Genomic DNA, 21,076 nt, shown 5'->3' with positions numbered 1-21,076 from the left:
TTCTTTTGCTTTTGATGTCAGATTAAAATAACCATCAACCAGACCTATGTTGGGGAGATTGTCCTCTACGTTTTTTGTTTTTTTTTCCCTATAAGTTTTATGCTTTCAGGTATTACATTGAAATCTTTAAACTGGCTTGAATTAATTTGTGAGTATGGTGTAATATGGCAGTCCAATTTCAGACTTCTGCACGTAGCAATTCAGTTTTCCCAACTTTATTGAAGAGACTGTTCTTTTCCCACTATGTATCCTTGGCATCTTTGTCATAAAGTAATTGACCACACATTGTGGGTTTATTTCTGGGCTCTCTATTTGTTCCTTTTTTATGTCAGATGAGATTGTTTTGGAGTGAACTATGTATGTGTCTGTTTTTATGCCAGTGCCATATTCTTTAGATGACTGTAGCTTTGCAATTTAGTTTGAAATTATAGAGCACAATGCTTCTAGCTTTGTTCTTCATTCTCAAGATTGCTTTGTTATTCAGGGTCTTTTGTGGTTCCACATAAATTTAGGGTTTCTCATTTGATTTCTGTGAAAAATACCATAATAATTTTGATAGGAATTGCATTGAATAAGTATATTGCTTTGGGTAGTATGGACATTTTAGCAATATTAGTTTTTTCCAATCCACTAGTATAAAAATATCTTTTCATTTATTTGTGTCACCTTCATTTCTTTCATTAATGTATTGTATTTTTTAATATATAGGTCTTTTACCTCGTTGGATAAATTTATTGCTAGGTATTTTATTTTAATCTTGATGCAATTATAAATGGGATTGTTTTAAAACTTATGTCTCTTACAGTTCATTATTAATATAAAGAAATGCAATGGATTTTTGAGTATTGACTTTGTATTCTGAAACTTTACTTAATTTTTTTATTAGTTCTAACAGTATTGGATGAAGTCTTTAGGGTCTTCTATATATAACATCAAGTCATCTGCAAATAGTGACAGTTTTACTTCTTCATTTTCAATTTGGATGTCTTCTATTTATTTTTCTTCCCTAATTGTTCTGGCTATGATTAACATCTTTGAATGAGAAAAATATAGGAGACCTGATTATCAAATTTGAAGACCATGGAAAAGTAGGAGTTATGGTTAATATAACCCTTATTCAAATAGGTCTCAATGGGATAATAGACCAAAACAAAGTAACATTTAATAGGGATTCATCCATTCTTTCTTCTATAAGGTGTTTAGGTGTTCACTTATTAAGGACCTTTTATATGTAAAGGACTTGGCTTGTTGTTAAAGAAGCAAAGATGAGTAAGTCATGTCTCTGTTTCAGAAGTGCAGAAGAGAAGACATTTTAACAAATAATTGCATTTAAATATAAGCGCTGCTATGCTATAAACATGTACAAGCTGTTATGGAAGTTAAGAGTTGTGAATAAATAATGGACTGAGTGGGAACTATTAGGTATAGGTTTTTGGATGATTTACAAAATAACAGACATGCTAAGTTTACATTGTTAGGAGGAAAATGTGTCAGTGGCATATTGTGAGTGCCTTAAAATATGAATGCATTAATATTATGATGTTTAAACAAATTAAATATGCATTGTTGTTTCTGGTTCTGTGCTCACCTTTGAGAAGGGTGTGATTAGAAATGAAAGAAGACAAAAACAGGATGTAGATCCAACAGGTAATGGCAAGTTAATTCCCTTCAGTATTAATAAGGAAAAAGCATAACAATTGAGTAAATCATGGCTATCCAATTTTTCCCATAAATCGTTTGTACAGTTTTAGTTTTACATGATATTCGTTAACTTGGTGTTTATTGTTGACACTATTACAGATGCTCCCTTTCCCCACTTTTGCCCCCACACACACAGAGCCCCTGTACATACTTTCCTCTGGCTATCACTATACTGTTGTGTGTGTCTATGGGTTATGCATATATGTTCTTTGCCTTATCCCTCCCCATTCTTTCCACCAGTCCCCTTACTGCCTCCCCTCTGACAGCTGTCAGTCTGTTCCATGTATACATGCCTCTGTTTCTATTTCATCCATCAATTTATTTTGTTTATTAGATTCTACATATAAGTGAGATCATATAGTATTTATCTTTCTCAGATTGGCTTGTTTCACTTAGCATACTAGTAATCTCCAAGCCCATCTATGCTATTGCAAAAGGTAAAATTTCCTTCATTTTTTACATCCATGTAATATTCCATTATGTATACATACCACAGCTTTTTTTTATCCACTCATCTGCTGATGGGAACTTGGGCTGATTCCAGATTTTTGCTATTGTAAATAATACTGCTATGAACATAGGGGTGCATATATATATATTTCTGAACTGATGTTTCAGGATTCTTAGGATATATTTCCAAAATTGGGATCACTGCGGCAAAATTTAATTTGCTGAGGAAAATCCACACTGTTTTCCATAGTGGCCTCACCATTCTGCATTCCCGCCAATGGTGCACTGAAGCTCCCCTTTTCTCTACCTCCTAGCCAGCACTTGCTGTTTGTTGGTTTATTAATGGTAGGCATTTTGACAGGCGTGAAGTGATATCTCATTGTGGTTTTAATTTGCATCCCTATAGTGGCTAGTAAGGTTATGCATTTTTTTATATGTCTACTGGCCATCTGTATGTCCTTTTTGGAAGTGTCTGTTCAGGTCCTTTGCTCATTTTTTTTTTTATTGGTTTGTTTTCTTCCTGGCGTTGAGTTGTATACATTCTTTATATGCTTTGGAAATTAACCCCTTATCAGATGTATCATTGGCAAATATGTTCTCCCATGCAGTGAGTCCCTTTTTACCTTTTTGATGGTTTCCTTTGTTGTTCAAAAGCTTTTTAGTTTGATGTGGTCCCATTTGTTTATTTTACCTTTTGTCCCCCTTGCTCTAGGAGACATATTGGCAAAAATATTGCCATGAGAGATGTGTGACATTTTACTACCCGTGTTTTCTTCCAGGATTTTTAAGGTTTTACAACTTACATTTAAGTCTTCTATTCATTTGTAGTTTATTCTTGGGTATGGTATAAGTTGATGGTCTAGTTTCATTTGTTTTGCAAGTACCTGTCAAATTTTCCAAAACCATTTATTGAAAAGATTGCCTTTACTCCATTGTATGCTCTTGACTGCTTTGTCAAATATTAATTGGTCATATAGGTGTGGGGTGATATCTGGGCTCTCTGTTTTGTCCCATTGATCTATATGCTTGTTCTTATGCCAGTGGCAGGGGGTTTTGATTACAGTGGCTTTGTAGTATAGTTTGATATGAGGTTTTGTGATACTTTCCACTTCGTTCTTCTTTCTCAAGATTTCTGAGGATATTCAGGGGATTTTTAGTCTGTGAAATATAGTATTAGTATTTTAATAGGAATTGTGTTGAATCTTAATATTGTTTTGGGTAGTATGAATTTTAATGATGTTACTTCTTCCTATCCATAAACACAGTATATGCTTCCAGTTATTTGTATCTTCCTCAGTTTCTATCTTCAATGTCCTATAGTTTCCCTAGTACAGGTCTTTTACCTCCTTGGTTAAATTTGTTCCTAGGTACCTTATTTTTGTTTGTTTGTTGCAATAGTAAATGAGATTGTTTTCTCAGTTTCTCCTTCTGATAGATCATTATTGGGATATAAAAATGACACCAATTTCTGAATACTAATTTTGTATCCTCCGACATTGTCAAATTCATTTATTAGATCTAGTAGCTTTATGGTGGAGTATTTAGGGTTTTCTATGTACAATATTAGGTCTTCTATGAATAATGACAGTTTTACTTCCTCCTTTGCAATTTGGATGCCTTTTATTTGTTTTTCTTGTCTGATTGCTGTAGTTAGAACTTCCAGTACTATACTGAATAAGAGTGTTGAAAGCAGAAATCCCTGTCTTGTGTCTGATGTTAAGGGAAATATTAGTTTTGCCCATTGAGTATTATGTTGACTGTAGTTTGTCATATATGGCCTTTGGTACGTTGAAGTATGTCCCCTCTGTCTCTGAGAGTCGTGTGCTGGATTTTATTAAATGCTTTCTCTACAGCTATTTGTACAATCATGTGGCTTTTACCCTTCATTTTGTTATGTGGCGCATCACATTTATTGATTTACAGATATTATACCAACCTTGCATCTCCAGAATAAATCCCACTTGTTCATGGTCTATGATCCTTTCAACATATTGCTGGATCTGGTTTGCTAATATTTTGTTAAGGATTTTGGCATCTATATTCATCCAGGATACTGGCCTATAATTTTCTTTCTTTGTATTGTCTTTATCTGATTTTGGAATCAGGATAATGCTGTCCTGGTAAAATGAGCTTCGGAGTTTCCCCTGCTTTTTAATTTTTTGGAATAGTTTGAGAGGGTATGTGCTACTTCTTTGAATGTTTGGTAAAATTCACCTGTGAAGCCATCCAGTCCAGGACTTTTTATTTGTTGGGAGGTTTTTTATTGCTGCTTCAATTTCACTTATAGTAATCTGTCATTTCAGATTCTCTGAGTCTTCCTTAATCAGTTTTAGGAGAATATATATTTCTAGGAGTGTATCTGTTTATTCCAGATTGTCCAATTTGTCTTCATATATTTGTTTGTAATTCTTACTCGATATTTTTAAAAGTGTTATGATACATTAGAAATGTTATAATAATATCATAAGACATCCTCTAGGTTAGAAGTTGCCTTCTTTTATATCCCTTTCTTAATCCTGATATATGTGTACTTTTATGTATATGTTTCAAAAGTAAAATTTACACCAGCAATAAGATACATGAATCAACTTTTGATTGCCGAGTATTAGATTCATTATTCCATTTTATAAGGGATACTTGCTTATATGTCATCATTAATTTTAACTTAAAGTATTTTGTTAGAAGTTTTTAACTCAAGTCTTTTCTTTTAAGAGGAATTTTGATTTAAAGTTGACTTTTAACCAACAGAATTATGCACAGTTGCATTAGCCATAGTACTTAATATATTTTTGAAGCTTGTTTTCCCCTTCAATTTCATAGCAGTTTCATTGTAATAATGGTTGTGTTGAATTTCATGAAATTTGTTTCTCATAACAAATTTGTTTGAGAAAATTTTATTTGAGAAAACAAAAATTACATTTCTCTTATGGATATATTGACAATTTTAGTTAATGTTTCTATCCTGGCAAGGTATACCTTTATTTTAATCACTGACCAGTTACCGCACTTGGGAACCATGTTGTTGATGAAGTAGAGGTCTTCCTAGTACCTACTTCCTAGGCCAGCAAGTTAATTTACTTCCTACTTCCTAGGCCAGCAAGTATCTCTTTGTTATGTGGCATACCTTTCACCTTAGCCAGCTGGCCGGCAAATGTGCACAGCTGGTGACAAGGAGAACTCGGGGAGACTGTGTAGATGGATTGGTGCAAATTTATCACCATAGCTAGGAAAATAACCCCAAGCAATTGCCTCTCTAATGTACAACACATGGTTGTTTATATCCAATTGAATTGTAGGTATATAGTTTGTCATTACTCTTAGTTACAGAAAAATCTCACTTTTCTATAAATACTTTCCTGCTTTAGAGTTTATTGGATTAAAATTTCCTAACTATATTTTACAAATATTTTACTTTTTTCACATAATCTAATTCTCTTACAAGTATAATTTCATTGCTTCTTAGGACATTTTGGATTGGCAACAGTTTTACTTAGTTTTTAAGGCCGTGGACAAAAATCACATGAGCACTGATTATTTTGATGAAAATAAATCAGTCTGTGAAAAATATTAAATGAAGCACATAATCTTTGGCTAGTGCCATCCAGACAACCTTCCTCTGCATTTATTAGTATGATTTGGGTAAAATAGTAAACTTAGTATTGTCTTGTTATTTGGAAGTCTGTGTGCCCTCACCAGCACAAATTAAATTAACCCATTCACTACTTCCAAAAATAGCACTTAAGGTTGAGTAGCTTTCAAACTTAGTTTATTTCGCATATACTTAGCATATGCTAATTACTCCCAACCAATCATGCTATATCATGTAATTAATAAGAGCATAGCTAGGATTCACCTTTAATTTTTTTTATCCGCAGGCTTTCATACAAAACAGAATTATGTGTATTTAAAATTGCAACTTTAAAAAACCTAATCTAACTTTTAAAAGCACTATATATATTATTTGGTCACCTTAGACATTTCATAAGAGACAACCTTAGCATAATTGTGTGAATTCCATTTTTTAAAGAATGGAGTTAATTTTATAGAGCAAAAAATTTATTATTTTAGCTTAATTAATCCGCATATATCAAAACCTTAGTATTATAACCAGTAGATTATGGAATGTACACTGTAAATTCCTGTTAGACTCAAAACGGCTCTTTTAAACCTATTCATACTTCTCATTCTAATACAAAGTGTAAAATATAAATGTTAAAACTGAGTACCGCTCCTGATAACCAGGAAGTCTGAGAGCCATGGCATATATAATTATCTGGCTTTACAGAAAGTAAAGCTCCGCGGTTTTCATTGTATAATTTTTTACATTGAAATGACTTCATTGTTTAAAGAAGATTAATCTTTTTAGATCTCTAAAAGACCATTTTCATACAGCTAGGGTCTGACAATAGCCCTTTACAGAGATTTTGTTTTTTCAATCTAATTTTTACAATAAGCTAGCATAGTACGATTGATAGCAACCATCATGTAGATTTATTTTTTTAATGTACTTTCAAAGTTTCCTATAGAAAGTACTTAGTACTTCCCATACCTGATTTTTTAAAAAATACCACAAATTCTATATTTACATTCTGTGGTTATTTGATGTGCCATATAAAAATGAGAGGGGGAGAGGGGGAGAGAGAGAGAGAGATTGATTTAATTCTTCAGGATTGTTTTATTATTGTTGTTTTGTTGTTGTTCATGGTGGTGGGGTGATGTGGAAAATGAGGAGTGTTTCCCACAATTCCTATTTTTATGAGTTTTAGGGATTTTCCAGTCATCAATATGAATTTTGTCAGAGTGCAGATACATTGACAATACAATATTTTAAAAATCTAATTACTTTCACCTGTTTAAATAAGGGAAATCCATGCTGAAAAATGTGTGTGAGCTGCCATAGAAGTAGTTGAACTCCTGCTCAAGGAAGATTTTCCTGGAATCTATTTTCATCCCTTGAGGTGTTTATGTCCTTTTAGAATCTGTATGGATTTGGTCTATAGCCTCAGATTTGTGACTAAATGACTGTGATAGGAGATACTAAGCAATAATAAGGTTTGGTAATAGCTGTTTGAGGTTTATTTCAAAAGGTTTTTGTCTAATCTCATTAAAATACCTATAGATACAAATACGTTGTTTCTCAGTTGTGTGCTATAAACAGAGTAAATGATAGCTAATCATGAATGTACTAAAAAGGCACATTTTCCATTGTTTTTATTTTACAATGCATCATTAGTTCACCTAAACCTGAAAATATGAATTTCTTTTATTTTTCTGTTTGTTTTTTTGTTTTCTTTTTCTTTTAACTAAAAAGCATGCATATAGATAAATAGATATAGATATAAATATAGATATATTTAGATTTAAAGAGAAGATGAATTTCACTGGTTTTAAACAAATCAAAACAAAGAGAATAATTCCCTAATAATTTTGCAACACATCTGAATTAGCCATTTATTTGGGAAGGTGAATGGAATGTGTAAGATAAAATTCTGCAGCATCAATAGTTACACATTTCAGCTGACAGAGTTTAAAGCTGTCACATAGTTACTTTCTTTTCCGGGCAACAATTATTTCATCATTAAATGAAGATAATGGTAATTTTGTTTTGTCTTAGATGCCATTTATAAGATATGTTACACATATTATTACCTCTCATTCTTATTAGATTATTTTTAGTAAAATTAGATTTTAGTTGATTCTGGGGAATTATACTACTGCCTTTAAAGCATTATTAGCATTTTGTTAAGATTGGTTATTAAGGAATTCAAATGACCAGGTCTTTTATTAAAATAGGGCAACAAATTCCACTTGACTATTTTGATTTTTCTCTCTCTTTCAATATGTAGAGAATGCACTTTGTGCACAGGCTAAATTACAAAATATGTGTGTGCTTGTGTGTGTGTGTCTTCCATATCATATCTAAACAAACAGTTTTAGGTGATAGGATTACAAGTGTGATTCAGAAGTTTTAAACTCATATGCTTTTGAAAGTCAAGCAAATCACACAAATGAATAAAATATGCTATTGCCAATAAATTAGGAAGTGATGAAAACAGACAGATTATAGGCCCATTCTAAAAGGTATTGAACTTTAATTGTTTTTAAATATCCTATACTAGTGGTCCGTTGCACGAAATGCATGCACATTAAAAGGGGATTAATTAGAGGAAATATTTTAATATTGCTATTTGCCCTTTCTCTCTAATAGAAGTGTCGGAGATTAAAGAACATTAGGCCGAAACTGGTTTGGCTCAGTGGATAGAGTGTCGGCCTGTGGACTGAAAGGTCCCAGGTTCAATTCCGGTCAAGGGCATGTGCCTTGATTGCGGGCACATCCCCAGTAGGGGGTGTGCAAGAGGCAGCTGATCAATGTTTCTCTCTCATCGATGTTTCTAACTCTCTATCCCTCTCTCTTCCTCACTGTAAAAAATCAATAAAATATATTAAAAAAAAAAAGAACATTAGTAAAATGTATATGAAAACCTTCCTCCTGTCAGAGTCTGGGGCGCGCCATGGGACCCAGAGTCAAGTCCCCGCCCACCTTCAGTGCCTCAAAATCACGAAAGATCCACACACAGCCGACCCCACCCCCATTGGGCGAGATTCAGACCCGGCAGGCCCCACCCTTGTCAAACCCCGCTGGGCAGGGGGTGCAACCTCAGATACTCTGCCCCGGCCCAGTGCCATGCAGCCTCAGGTATCTGCTGATTGCTTGTTAAGGCTTGTTCTGGAACTCAGCCTCCACTGTGTATGAAGCCATCTTGTGTTATGGAAACCCCACCTCTGCTGTGGGCACCACCATCTTTGTGATAGCGTGACGATCAGTTTGCATATTCCCTCTTTATTCGATAGCATGTTGTCATTATTAAGGCAAACCCTTCAGAGGACTCAATTTGCTCTTCAGCACACCTGTGTGAGACTTCTAAAAATCCTAGCTTTAAAAAGGAGACATATGTAATATTTTCAACAATAAAGATTTATAAAACAATAAATAAATTGATTAAATAAATAAACACAAAATATACTCAGCCAGATTGTGGTGGCCCCTTCAATCTGATGCCTTTGCTTCCAGGAACATATCAGCATGGGTCACTATAAGTATTAGCAAGTTACTGAATATTCCAAGCTTATTAATAGAGCTATTAACTAGAAAACATATAGAATCTTAAAATTAGTGCTTTAGAACACATACAGTTACATCTCCGCATCATCATAGGTCTTGACATTGTTGAAATCTGCCTGTCTACTATTCTCTGATCTTCACTGATGCATTAACAATACTTTGCAATTCCATTACTCTACATCCAGCATTTCCCTTCAAAAATTGTGGAACACCTGAAAACAAGTACATCTCTAAGAAGGATGACTAAATACAATTGTTATTTATGTAAATATGCACATTATGTATGTAAAATTTTATATAGATCTAGTGAAAATTAAATTTCTGTGGTTTGGCGGTGTACATTGCAAAATATCTGTTGTTGTGTTGTTTTTTTTTTAATTAAGCATCACACTGAAATTAGTGAAATAGACACATTGTTTCAGCCTAAGGGCAAATACTATTCCAGTTTTTATAACTGTTAATAAAACAGCTGTCTGATTTTGAAATTTAAAGGGCATGCTAATTATTTTCTTTAATTTTTAATTATTCTTTTAATTGCAATGATAAACTCACTAGTCTGAAGTGACTTATGAAACCTAATTTATTTAAAGTATAAATTTCTCTTTCTTCTATTTTGTTCGATCTCTCTATCTTCCCCAACCCAGTCCCCAACCCCCCCCCCCAGCTCTAACTAACAGCTGTCAGCCTGTTCTCTATCTATGTCTGTATTTTGTTTGTTAGTTCATTCTGTTCATTAGATTCCACATAGGAATGAAATCACATGGTATTTGTCTTTCTCTGACTGGCTTATTTTACTTAACATAATGCTCTCCAGGTCCATTCATGCTGTGGAAACGGTTAAGAGTCCCTTCCTTTTTATAGCTTGAATAGTATTCCATTGTGTGTCACAGATTTTACCCACTCATCTCCTGATGAACACTTGGGCTGCTTCCCAATTTTGCCTATTGTAAATAATGCTGCAATGAACAGAGGGGTGCATATATTCTTTTGAATCACTATTTCGGGATCTTAAGATAAATTCCTAGAAATGGGATCTCTGGGTCAAAAGGCAGTTCCATTTTTAAATTTTTGAGGTAAATCCATACTGGTTTCCATAGTGGCTGCACCAGTCTGCATTCCCACCATCAGTGCATGAGGGTTCTCTTTTCTCCACATCCTTGCCCACTTTTGTTGTTGGTTGATTTATTGATCATAGCCATTCTGGCAGGTCTGAGGTGATATCTCAAGGTGGTTTTAATTTACATTTCTCTGATGATTAGTGGCATTGAGCATCTTTCCATAATGTCTGTTGGTAATCTGTATGTACTGTTTGGAGAAGTGTCTATTCAGATCCTTTGCTCATTTTTTAATTGAATTGTTTGATTTTTGGTGTTAAATTGTGTAAGTTCTTTATAAATTTTAGATATTAACCCTTCATCAGATGTATTGGTGAATATATTATCCCATTCAATGTGTTTTCTTTTCATTGTGTTGATGGTATCCTTTGCATGAAAATACTTTTTAGTTTGAATACTTTTTTCTTCTTTGATTCCCTTGCCTGAGGTGATATATTGGGGGGAAAATTGCTATGAGAAATGTCTGAGATTTCACTGCCTATGTTTTCTCCTAGGATTTATATGGTTTCAAGTTTAACATTTAAATCTTTAATCCATTTTGAGTTTATTCTTGTGTATGGTGTACGAAGGTGGTCTAATTTTTTTTTTTTTTGGCACGTATCTGTCCACTTATTGAATAGACTATCTTTACTCACTATATGCTTTGCCTCCTTTGTCAAATATTAATTTATTATAAAGGCATGGGTTTATTTCTGGGCTCTCTATTCTGTTCCATTTATCTATATGTCTGTTTTTATGCCACTACCATGTCGTTTTGAATACAGTGGCCGTGTAGTATAATTTGATATAAAGTAGCCTGATTTCTCCAACTTGGTGTTTCTTTCTGAAGATTGCTGTTGCTATTTTAGGTCTTTTTTGGTTCCATGTAAAATTTTTTAATATTGCCTGGCCGCTGTGGCTCAGTGGTTGATCGTCGACCTGTGAATCAGGAAGTCATGGTTCGATTCCAGGTCGGGGCACATGCCCAGGTTGTGGGCTGGATCCCCAGTATGGGGCTGTGCAGGAGGCAGCCAATCAATGATTCTCTCTCATCACTGATGTTTTTATCTCTCTAACTCTCTCTCTTCCTCTCTGAAATAAATAAAATTATATTAAAAAATTTTTTTGGAATATTTTGTTCTAGGTCTGTGGAGTACCACATCAGTTTCTTGATAAGAATTGCATTGAATCTATAGATTGTTTTGGGTAGCATGGACATTTTAATGATGCTAATTCTTCCTATCCATGAACACAGTAGATGTGGAGAGCAGCTACAGTGTTTGGACAGGTTCAAGCCTCTGTCTAATGAGAGGGCATGGTCCTCTCATGGCCACGGGGAAATCCCAGCCTGGAGAGCAAAGCCCTCCCACCACAATTATAGCCAACAGCTATAGTTGTAAGCTTGAACCTATGGTCCGAACACGTGGTCGCACGTGTCAGAGTGATGTGGGCTTGACAGAGTTCAGGTGCGTGTAATTGAGTGGGATCGAAACCCACGAGAACGTTGTAACCATGCCCTTACTTTGCCTCGCGGAATCTGGCTATAAAATAAGGAGACGGCTTACAGGCAGTGACGCTGCCTCTCCTTTAGAGAGGTCAGTGTCCCACCCAGACCCAGCTCTTTTCTCTTGTCTGTCTTTTTTCAATCCTTCACCGCCCCCTCTCAGGCTCACCGAACCTGGCTGAGCTGGCTCGGCACAAGTATATGCTTCCACTTATTTGTATCTTTTTCAATATCTTATAATTTTTTTGAATATAGCTCGTTTACATTTTTGGTTAAATTTATTCCTAGGTATTTTATTTGTTTGAAGCAACTATGAATGGGACTGTTTTCTTAGTTTCCCTCTCTGATAACTCATTATCTACATATACATAAGGCTAATATGCTAAGTGTCCGACCGTCTGACCAGTTGCTATGACGTGCACTGACCACCAGGGGGAAGATGCTCAATGCATGAGCTGCTGAGCTGCAGTGACTTGGCAGTGGCGGTTCTTGGGTGATGCACCCCAAAACCAGAGAGGAGGGAACCACGCGATTCCACCTTCGGCCATGGGTTATGTTGTTGCTGGGGCACTGTTGGCCCCGAATCTAGTTTATTGCACACTTGCATTTGCGTTCCACACCCTGTATGACAGCAACTTTGCAGAGTGCCCTCTCGCACTCCGGGACCCCTCGGGGAATGTTGAAGAACCGGTTTCAGCCTGATCCCCGCAGGCCAGGCCAAGGGACTCCTACCTGCTGGAGGGACCCCACTCACTCTGCAGATGCGCTTTGAGCCATGGCGACACCCCAGGTGCTGCCAGCGAGGGAGGGACTGTGGGAGGTTGGCTCCAGAGTGTGTCTGGCCTGTCTTGCCCAGTCCCTCCCTGCCGGCCACCTTCTAATTAATTTCCTTTCAATGTGCCGAACCCGTGAACCTGGTCACTAGTTGTGTACAAAAATGACATAGATTTCTGAATAACAATTTTGTATCTAGCTATTTTGCTAAATTTATTTATTAGATCTAGTAGTTTTCTGGTGGAGTCTTTAGGGTATTTTTTTTTATTTTATTTTTCGAAATGAAGTTATATTTAAAATGTAAAAGAAATAGTTTTTGAATATGCTGATGAATAAAGCAAAAGAAGCAGTGTCCTCTTCCTACTAGTCAGCCAGCCTACCCAAGTACAGGGCAACATACAGTACATAGTACTGGTAGAATTTCATTGTAGTTTGGTGCTAGATTATTTGTGCCTAGATTATGTAGAGACTTGAGGCCCAGTGCAGGAAATTCATGCATGGGTGGGGTCCCTAGACCTGGCCAGCAATCAGGGCCAATCAGGTTCCCTGCCTCCCCATCTCCCCAACTCCTCCTTGCCTCGCCGCCCACACGCTGCCCACCCCTGGTTCCCCATCCCAGCCTGGGGCCCGGCCCCAATGGGGCGATCGGGACCTGCCAGCCAGGGGGAGGGACCGGGAGGTTGACCAGCAGGCCCCATCAGTGATTGGGGCCTGCGGGCTGGTGGCAGCTCCTGCGTTGAGCGTCTGCCCCCTGGTGGTCAGTGTGCGTCATAGCGACTGGTCATTCTAGTTGTTCCATCATAATGGTTGCTTAGGCTTTTATATAGATTCTCAGTGTGAGATCTCAGTTCTAGGTTTACACCTTTACTGAGCCATAGCCAAATCCCTGGGGCCCACAGTTCTTTGCACAGCAACCTTTAAAATATATTTCACCTTATTTCTCAGTCAGAGTTATTGATTCGAGATTCTTTCCACACTTGGCACACTGGAAACAGTTTTTGTGCCAGAGATTTCCTGCCCCAATTATGTTCATAGCAGCATGCATGGAATCCCCACATCTGGAACTCTTCTCAGAACCTCTGTATTTTTGAGTCAATTCAGATGTGCTTGGATTTGTTGTAGGCCTGGGAGTTTAAACACTCTCTGGCTTGATGCCCAGCCTCTGGCCCTGGTCCATGTGGTGCGTGCCAGCTCTCTGGCTGTAACCATCGTCTTTTGGCCCATACTTCTTTCCATAGCGGGATATGCAGTAGAATTCTTCATCATGAATTGCCACTGTTGTGTTATCTAATTTTTTCCTGCAAACCATGCACAGAAAGCAGCAGTGGTGGAAGCTTCTCCCATCACATTTCACCTCTTCCACATCAGACAGGGTCCTCCCCAGACCCCACACTTGTTTCCACCGCCCCAGACAGGCATTGAGTCAGAGGCAGGACCAAGCACCACAGGCAGGGCTAGTGAAGTACAGTTGGAGGGAGCAGGTGGGAATTCTGGGATCATCTGCGAATAATGACAGTTTTACTTCATCCTTCCCAATTTGGATGCCTTTTATTTCTTCTTCTTGTCTGATTGCCGTGGCTAGGACTTCCAATCCTATGTTGAATAAGAGCAGTGAAAGTGGACGTCCCTGTCTTGTGCTTGATCTTAAGGGAAATGCTTTTAGTTTTTGCCCATTGAGTATGATGTTGGCTGTGCGTTTGTCATATATGGCCTTCATTACATTGAGATATGTTCCCTTTATTCTCACTTTATTTACCATAAATGGGTGTGGATTTTATCAAATATCTTTTCTGCATTTATTGATACAAGCATTTGGTTTTTATCTTTCATTTTGTTTAGGTGCTGTATCATGTTTATTGATTTGTGGATATTGTTTCAACCTTGCATCCCCAGAATAAATCCCACTTGCTCATGGCGTATGATCTTTTAATACATTGCTAGATCTGGTTTGCTAGTATTTTATTGAGGGTTTTAGTATCTATGATCATCAGGGATATTGGCCTATAATTTAGTTTCTTTGTAGTGTCTTTATCTGGTTTGAGAATGAGAATAATGCTGGCCCAGTAAAATGAGCTTGGAAGTATTCTCTTCTCTTAAATTTTTTAGCTATAGCTTACAGATAGGTGCTATTTCTTCTTTGAATGTATTGTAAAATTCACCTGTGTATCCATCCAGTCCAACACTTTAGTTTGCTGAGAGGTTTTGATTACTGCTTCATTTTTACTAGCTGCAATCTGTCTATTCAGATTATCTGGTTCTTTCTGATTAAGTTTTGGAATATTTATGTTTCTTGGAATTTATCCATTTTTTCCAGATTGTAAAAATTGTTGGCAAATAGTTGTTCATAATATAGTCTACCATTTCTTTGTATTTCTTTGATGTTAGTTTTATTTCTCCTTTTTCATTTCCGATTTTATTGATTTGGGTCCTCTCTCTTTTTTTCTTGATACATTGGTTAAAAATTTGTCAATTTTATCTTTAAAAAACAACAATAAAAAACAGCTGTTCATTTCATTGATCTTTGTATTGTTTTTTTTAGACTGTATTTTGTTTATTTATGCTCTATCTTTATTATTTCCTTCCTTCTACCCACTTTGGGCTTTCTTTCTTTCTTTCTTTTTTTAATATATTTCATTGATTTTTTACAGAGAGGAAGGGAGAGGGACAGAGGGTCAGAAACATTGATGAGAGAGAAACATCGACCAGCTGCCTCCTGCACACCTCCTACTGGGGATGTGCCTGCAACCAAGGTACATGCTCTTGACCGGAATAGAACCTGGGACCCTTCAGTCCACAGGCCGACGCTCTATCCACTGAGCCAAACTGGTTAAGGCTGGGCTTTCTTTATTTTATTTTTGAAGTTCCTTTAAGTGTAAAGTTAGATTGTTTAGTTGAGATTTTTCTTGTTATTGTTGTGCGTTTTTTTCTCAGATAGTCCTATAATGCTATGAATTTCCCTCTTATAAAGCTATGAAGGATTGCTTTCACCATGTCCCATAGGTTTTGGGTTGTTGTGCTTTCATTTTCATGTGTTTCAAAGTATGTTTGGATTCTTCTCTGATGTCATTGGTAACCCATTCATTGTTTAGTAACTTGTTATTTAGCCTCCATGGTTTTGTTGTACTTTTCAATGTTCCTCTTATAATTGATTTCTAGTTTCATACAATTATGGTCAGAGGAGATTCTTATTTTTTAATTTTTTTAAAATTCTCTTTATTGTTGAAAGTATTATAGATGTCCCTATTTTTTCCCCATTGACCCCCTTCCTTCCCTTTCTCATCGCCTCCCCAGGCCTTCAATCCACTATTGTTTGTATCCATGGGTTATGAATATAGGCATATAAGTTCTTTGGTTGATCTCTTCTCTCCCCCCACCCTTCCCTCTAAGGATTCTGCATCTGTTACATGCCTCCATGTCTCTGCATCTATTTTGTCCATTTATTTTGTTCATTAGATTCCACATCTAAGTGAGACCATATGATACTTGTCCTTCTCTGACTTACTTATTTCACTTAGCATAATACCCTCCAGGTCCCTCCATGCTGTCTCAAAGGGTAAGTGAACCTTCTTTTTTTTACAGGTGCAAGTATTCCATTGTGTAAATGTACCATAGTTTTTTGTGTTATTGTTTTTTATCCACTCATCTCCTGTTGGGTACTTGGGCTGTTTCCAGATCTTAACTATTGTAAATAGTGATGCTATGAACAATCCCTTCTGACCTGAAATGTTTCTGTTGAGAAATCAGCTGACAGTTTTTTGGGAGCTCCCCTGTAGGAAATTAACTACCATTCTCTTGCAGCTTTTAAGATTCTCTCTTTGTCTTTAAACTTTCCCATACTAATTATGACGTGATTTGGCACGGGCCTCTTTGAGTCCATCTTGTTTGAGACTCTCTGTACTTCCTAGACATGTATGTCTTTTTCCTTTACCAGGCTAGTGAATTTTTTTGTTATTAATTCTTCAAATAGGTTCTTGATTCCTTGCTCTCTCTTTTTTCCTTCTGGTACCCCTAGATGTAGATGTTGTTACACTTCATGTTGTCCCAAATTTCCCTTAAATTATCATCATTTTTTAAATTCTTTTTTCTTTTTGCTGCTTTACTGGGAATCTTTTTTACCTTTTCTTCCAAATCACTGATTTGATCCTCTGCTTCATCTAATCTACTGTTTATTCCTTCCAGTGTTTTCTTCATTTCAGATATTGTATTCTTCATTTCTGCCTGATTCTTTCTTTTGGTTTCTATGTCCTTCTTCATGCTGTTGTGCATCCATAGAACCACTCCTTTGAATTCTATATCTGATATATGACTTGCCTCCATTTCATTTAGCTTTTTACCTAGAGATGTCTGCTGTTCTTTCATTTGGGGCCTTTTTTTTATAATTGTCTTCTCATTTTGGATGCATCTTTGTGTTTGTTTCTATGTAAGACATAGATCTGCTATGACTGTCATTCTTCGTGGCCTTATGTAGTAGGTGTCCTGTGGGGTCCAGTGGTGCAGTTTCCTTGATCACTTGAGCTGCGTGCTCTAAGAATGTTCTTTGTGTGGGTTATGTGGGCCCTTCTGTTGTGAGTAATTGGGTCATTGGCTTGTGGGATGTGCCCTTAGGCTGGCTGACTCTGAGGCTCAACCCTGACCATGAGGTGTGAGCTGCTGTGGAGGTGCTGACCACATGAAGCAAAATTTGCCTCATTGGGGTTTAGTATCTGCCAAGATTTCTCTTTGAAGATGCCAGTTGTGAAGCTTATTGGATCCTGCTCTGATGTTGTCTGATGCTGGCCACTGGGTGCGTTAGTTCTGGACTTCCTGGGAGTCACTCTGGTGCAGGCCACATACGACGTTGCCTGTGACTGGCCCTTGGCAACCTGTTTGGAGCAGTCTCTATGTGGCCTCTTCTTTAAGTTCTTGTTTATAAGACTTCTCTTCAGCTAATCTTCACTTGGTTAGCCATGATGATTGTTCTATAATTTAACTATAATTCCAGTTTGGTCCTGGTAGGAAGTGAGTGTAGCTTCCATCTACTTCACGGCTATCTTTACTCTCCTCATGGATATATTTTTAAAAGCACAGTATAAATTTCTAATTGAACTCAATTATATACATTGGATAGTGCTTTGTGGTGTATAGACTTTGATAACAAAATCAGGTACAACATGGAGAACACAAACCAGTAACCCTACTTTAAAATATAATATATATGACTTTATTTTTGAAACTAAACAAATTTCTCCATACTTAAAATCCATTATTTAAATGAGAGTGCCATTTTGAGAATATAGATAATTTTAGATAGTTTCTAATCACTGTGAAGAATAGCATCACAATTTTAATAGCTAATATGCAGGCCCAGTTTTGAAGTCCATTCTTATGATAGTGAGAGCCTCAGCCATGGCTCTTAACTTGAAGAAGGACAGAAGAGTGAGTATAAAACTCCCTCTATAGTTTTAAGAAAACTTTAGTCTCTAAGGTTATTCATAAGGAGTCCTGAGCAGACTTGTCAGCAGGTCTAACTTGGTGGCTAGTGTACAGAAACATACATAGCATCAACAGTTGTCTTGGTAGCACTGTGCCACAGTAAATTACGTACCGATAAACAGAACTTCGATGTGTGGCTTGCTAGACTGCTCTAATAAATGTTTCAGTTATCTATTGCTGTGTAACAAACCATCCAGAAACTTAGTAGCTTAAAATCACAACAATCATTTATTTTGCTTACACAGTACAGTTTTGGCAGGGCTCATCTGGAAAGCTGGTCTCTACTCTGGGGAGCTTTAGTAGGGGCCGCTAGATTGAACATGTAGGATCAAGCCACTTAAGATAGTTCACTCCAAGGCTGGCAAGTTGGTTCTGGCTGCTGGCTTGGAATTCAGCCAGGGCTGTCAGCTGAGTGCTTTAGTTCCTTTTAATGTGGGTTGCTTGGGCTTCCTCACAGCTTGACAACAAGTGGAAACTACAAAGCTATAACCTAGCCTCAGAAGTGCAAGAACATCACTTCTGTCATATTCTATTTGTCTAGCAAGTCAATAAAGCCAACCTATTTTTAAGAGGAGGGGGACTCGATTTTATCTCCAAAGGGAGAGGTCGCCAAAAATGTTACCGTCTTTAACTGACCAGAGCAGAGGGTGGGTGTGTAGGGACTTGTGGCATTGCTGCTCCTTGCCCAGGTGGAGGGGTTATTCATATGCCAACAATCTTGCACGTTGCACCTGAAGCAGATTGCCTGATTATAAATGACACCACATCTACCACCAACCTCTAACATATAGGCGGCATGTACCATGGCCGGGCAATATACTAAATGCTTTATAAACATTTTTAAATAGCATTCTTATAACAGTTCTTTTATGTAGATGGTAATATTGTCTGAGGCACAGAGAGGTTACGTGTACAAGATTCATAGCTAGTTGGTGGTAAATCTGAGGTTCAAATGCTGACTGTCTCATGCCACAGTTCATACTCTTAAGCAGTACACAGTATAATCGCATATGAGATCACTCCTCCTTTGACAAGCAGGCAATCAAAATACTACTTAGTCTGCTACAGTGAAGAGGCTCCTATGAAATGAATTAATTGAATACAGCAGTCTAATAACTAAGTTTCTTTTTTAAAAAATCACCTTGTGAAATCACTAGAGACCTGGAATTGCCATAAACATGAAGTTCTGTGTTGAGAGAGGGTGCAACTAACACGTAGAAACCCAACCCTGCAAAAGATGTCCCAGAAAGCAAGAGTTGGAGTACCGGGTGGGGGTGCTGATGTTGGTCAGCAGCCAAGTCACTGAGAAGTGATAAGGTTAAAGTCAGAAGAGCATTAACAAGAGTCGGGTCTGAAAGCTGAAACAGAAAAATAAACCATTTACTCCCAAACCTCTCCAACACTTGCTGTTAATCTAACAGGGGTGAGGTGGTAGCTCATTGTAGTTTTGATTTGCATTACCCTAATAGTTAGTGAAGTCCCTCATTCCGTGCTGATGGCAATGTAAACTAGCACAGCCACTATGGAAAATAGTATGGTAGTTCCTCAAAAAGTTAGGAATAGAGTTACAACATGACCCAGCAATCCTTCTGGGTATCTATGTGAAAAACTCAAAAACATTTATTTGCAAAGATATATGCACCTCTATGTTCATTGCAGCATTATTCACAGTGGCCAAGACATGGAGACAACCATGTTCTTTGATATAGGATTGGATAAAAAAAGATGTGGTATATATATACAATGGAATACTGCTCAGCCATAAGACGAGATGAAATACTGCCATGGATGTGCCTTGAGAACATTATGCTATCTTAAATAAGTAAGAAAAAGTTAAGAACCATATAATTTCAGTCATATATGGGATATAAAACTGAAACTGATAGACATAAACAATAATAGTATAGTGGTTACCAGAGGGAAGAGGGTGGAGACCAGTAAAGGAAAAAGGAGGGCAAATATTTGATGACTGAAGATGATTTGACTTTGGGTGGTGGGCACACAGTGCAATATACAGATCAAGTATTATAGAAATGTACACTTGAAACCTACATGATCTTATTAACCAATGTCACCCCAATAAATTTAATAAAAGGAAAGAAAAATAAACCAAAGAATGATTAGTGATGTGAGAATTTCTGATCTCTTGACTTTGTAAACTTTAACTATTCTCCTTTTCTAAATTCCTGACTCTTGTAAAGCAGACTGCTAACCTGATGCTTATCTGGTCTGTGGATCTATAGTTGTTAGGTCCCTCAATACTTCAGTTTGCCTATAGACTGAATATTTCTGCAGCACTGGAAGCTGAAACTGTTTCTACCAACATCTTCTGGCTTTCCCCCCTCTGCTCAGAGTAAGCTGGGCTGGTTTGGGCACTGCTAAAAAAAGGACACAGAGGCATTAATAAGTGGCCTGATGCTTCATGTAGTGTCTCTATCCATAATGATTGCCGTAATGGCCAAAAAATACCAACCAATTATTTTATTAGCAACTTATTGTATCCAAAACTCATCAGAATAGAGTTTTTACCCTTATGATTCTAATATATAGAAATTTTATATCCTTTCGTTTAAACCCCATCAACTGATTTCCAAGGCATTGTACAAAGCATTAAATTTTATTGTATTTATTACATATTTATAACACTGTTAGTTGCTTCTACTCTATGTGTATATACTATTCATTAATTGTTTTTACATTTGTCCAAAAGTCATATTCAAGAAGTTACATTTCTCTGCTCATTTATATTAAAAATGCAAAAGTGTGTCCAAATGGAAAATATGTTGGCTTGAGAGTGTTAGTTTATTACAAATAAAAATACATGCTGTGAATAAAGAAAAAGTGTTTAATGCTCATATTAAACCCAACTACACTAATTTTATTAACGATATTGAGTTGTACTTGTTCAAAATTCTAAATATTGGCAAAGAATGGAATTGTCTTTTGTGTTGTTGCTGC

At 36.7% G+C, this 21,076-nt stretch overlaps 1 protein-coding gene and 1 pseudogene across 3 annotated transcripts in view; one reads left to right on the top strand and one right to left on the bottom strand.

The window, feature by feature from the left end:
• FOXP2 (forkhead box P2) overlaps window positions 1-21,076 on the top strand; it is a 709,145-nt gene that overhangs the window by 352,822 nt on the left and 335,247 nt on the right. The gene's annotated exons all lie outside the window — the stretch shown is intronic.
• Window positions 13,581-14,065, bottom strand: LOC307107906 (cysteine and glycine-rich protein 2-like; annotated as a pseudogene). The gene has a single exon. The product of its transcript is annotated as a cysteine and glycine-rich protein 2-like (transcript).

Source organism: Cnephaeus nilssonii (assembly GCF_951640355.1).
Source record: "Cnephaeus nilssonii genome assembly, chromosome: 12".
Classification (NCBI taxonomy): Eukaryota; Metazoa; Chordata; class Mammalia; order Chiroptera; family Vespertilionidae; genus Cnephaeus; species Cnephaeus nilssonii.
Note: the sequence above shows the minus strand (reverse complement) of the source record. Positions and strands in the feature narration are given on the sequence as shown.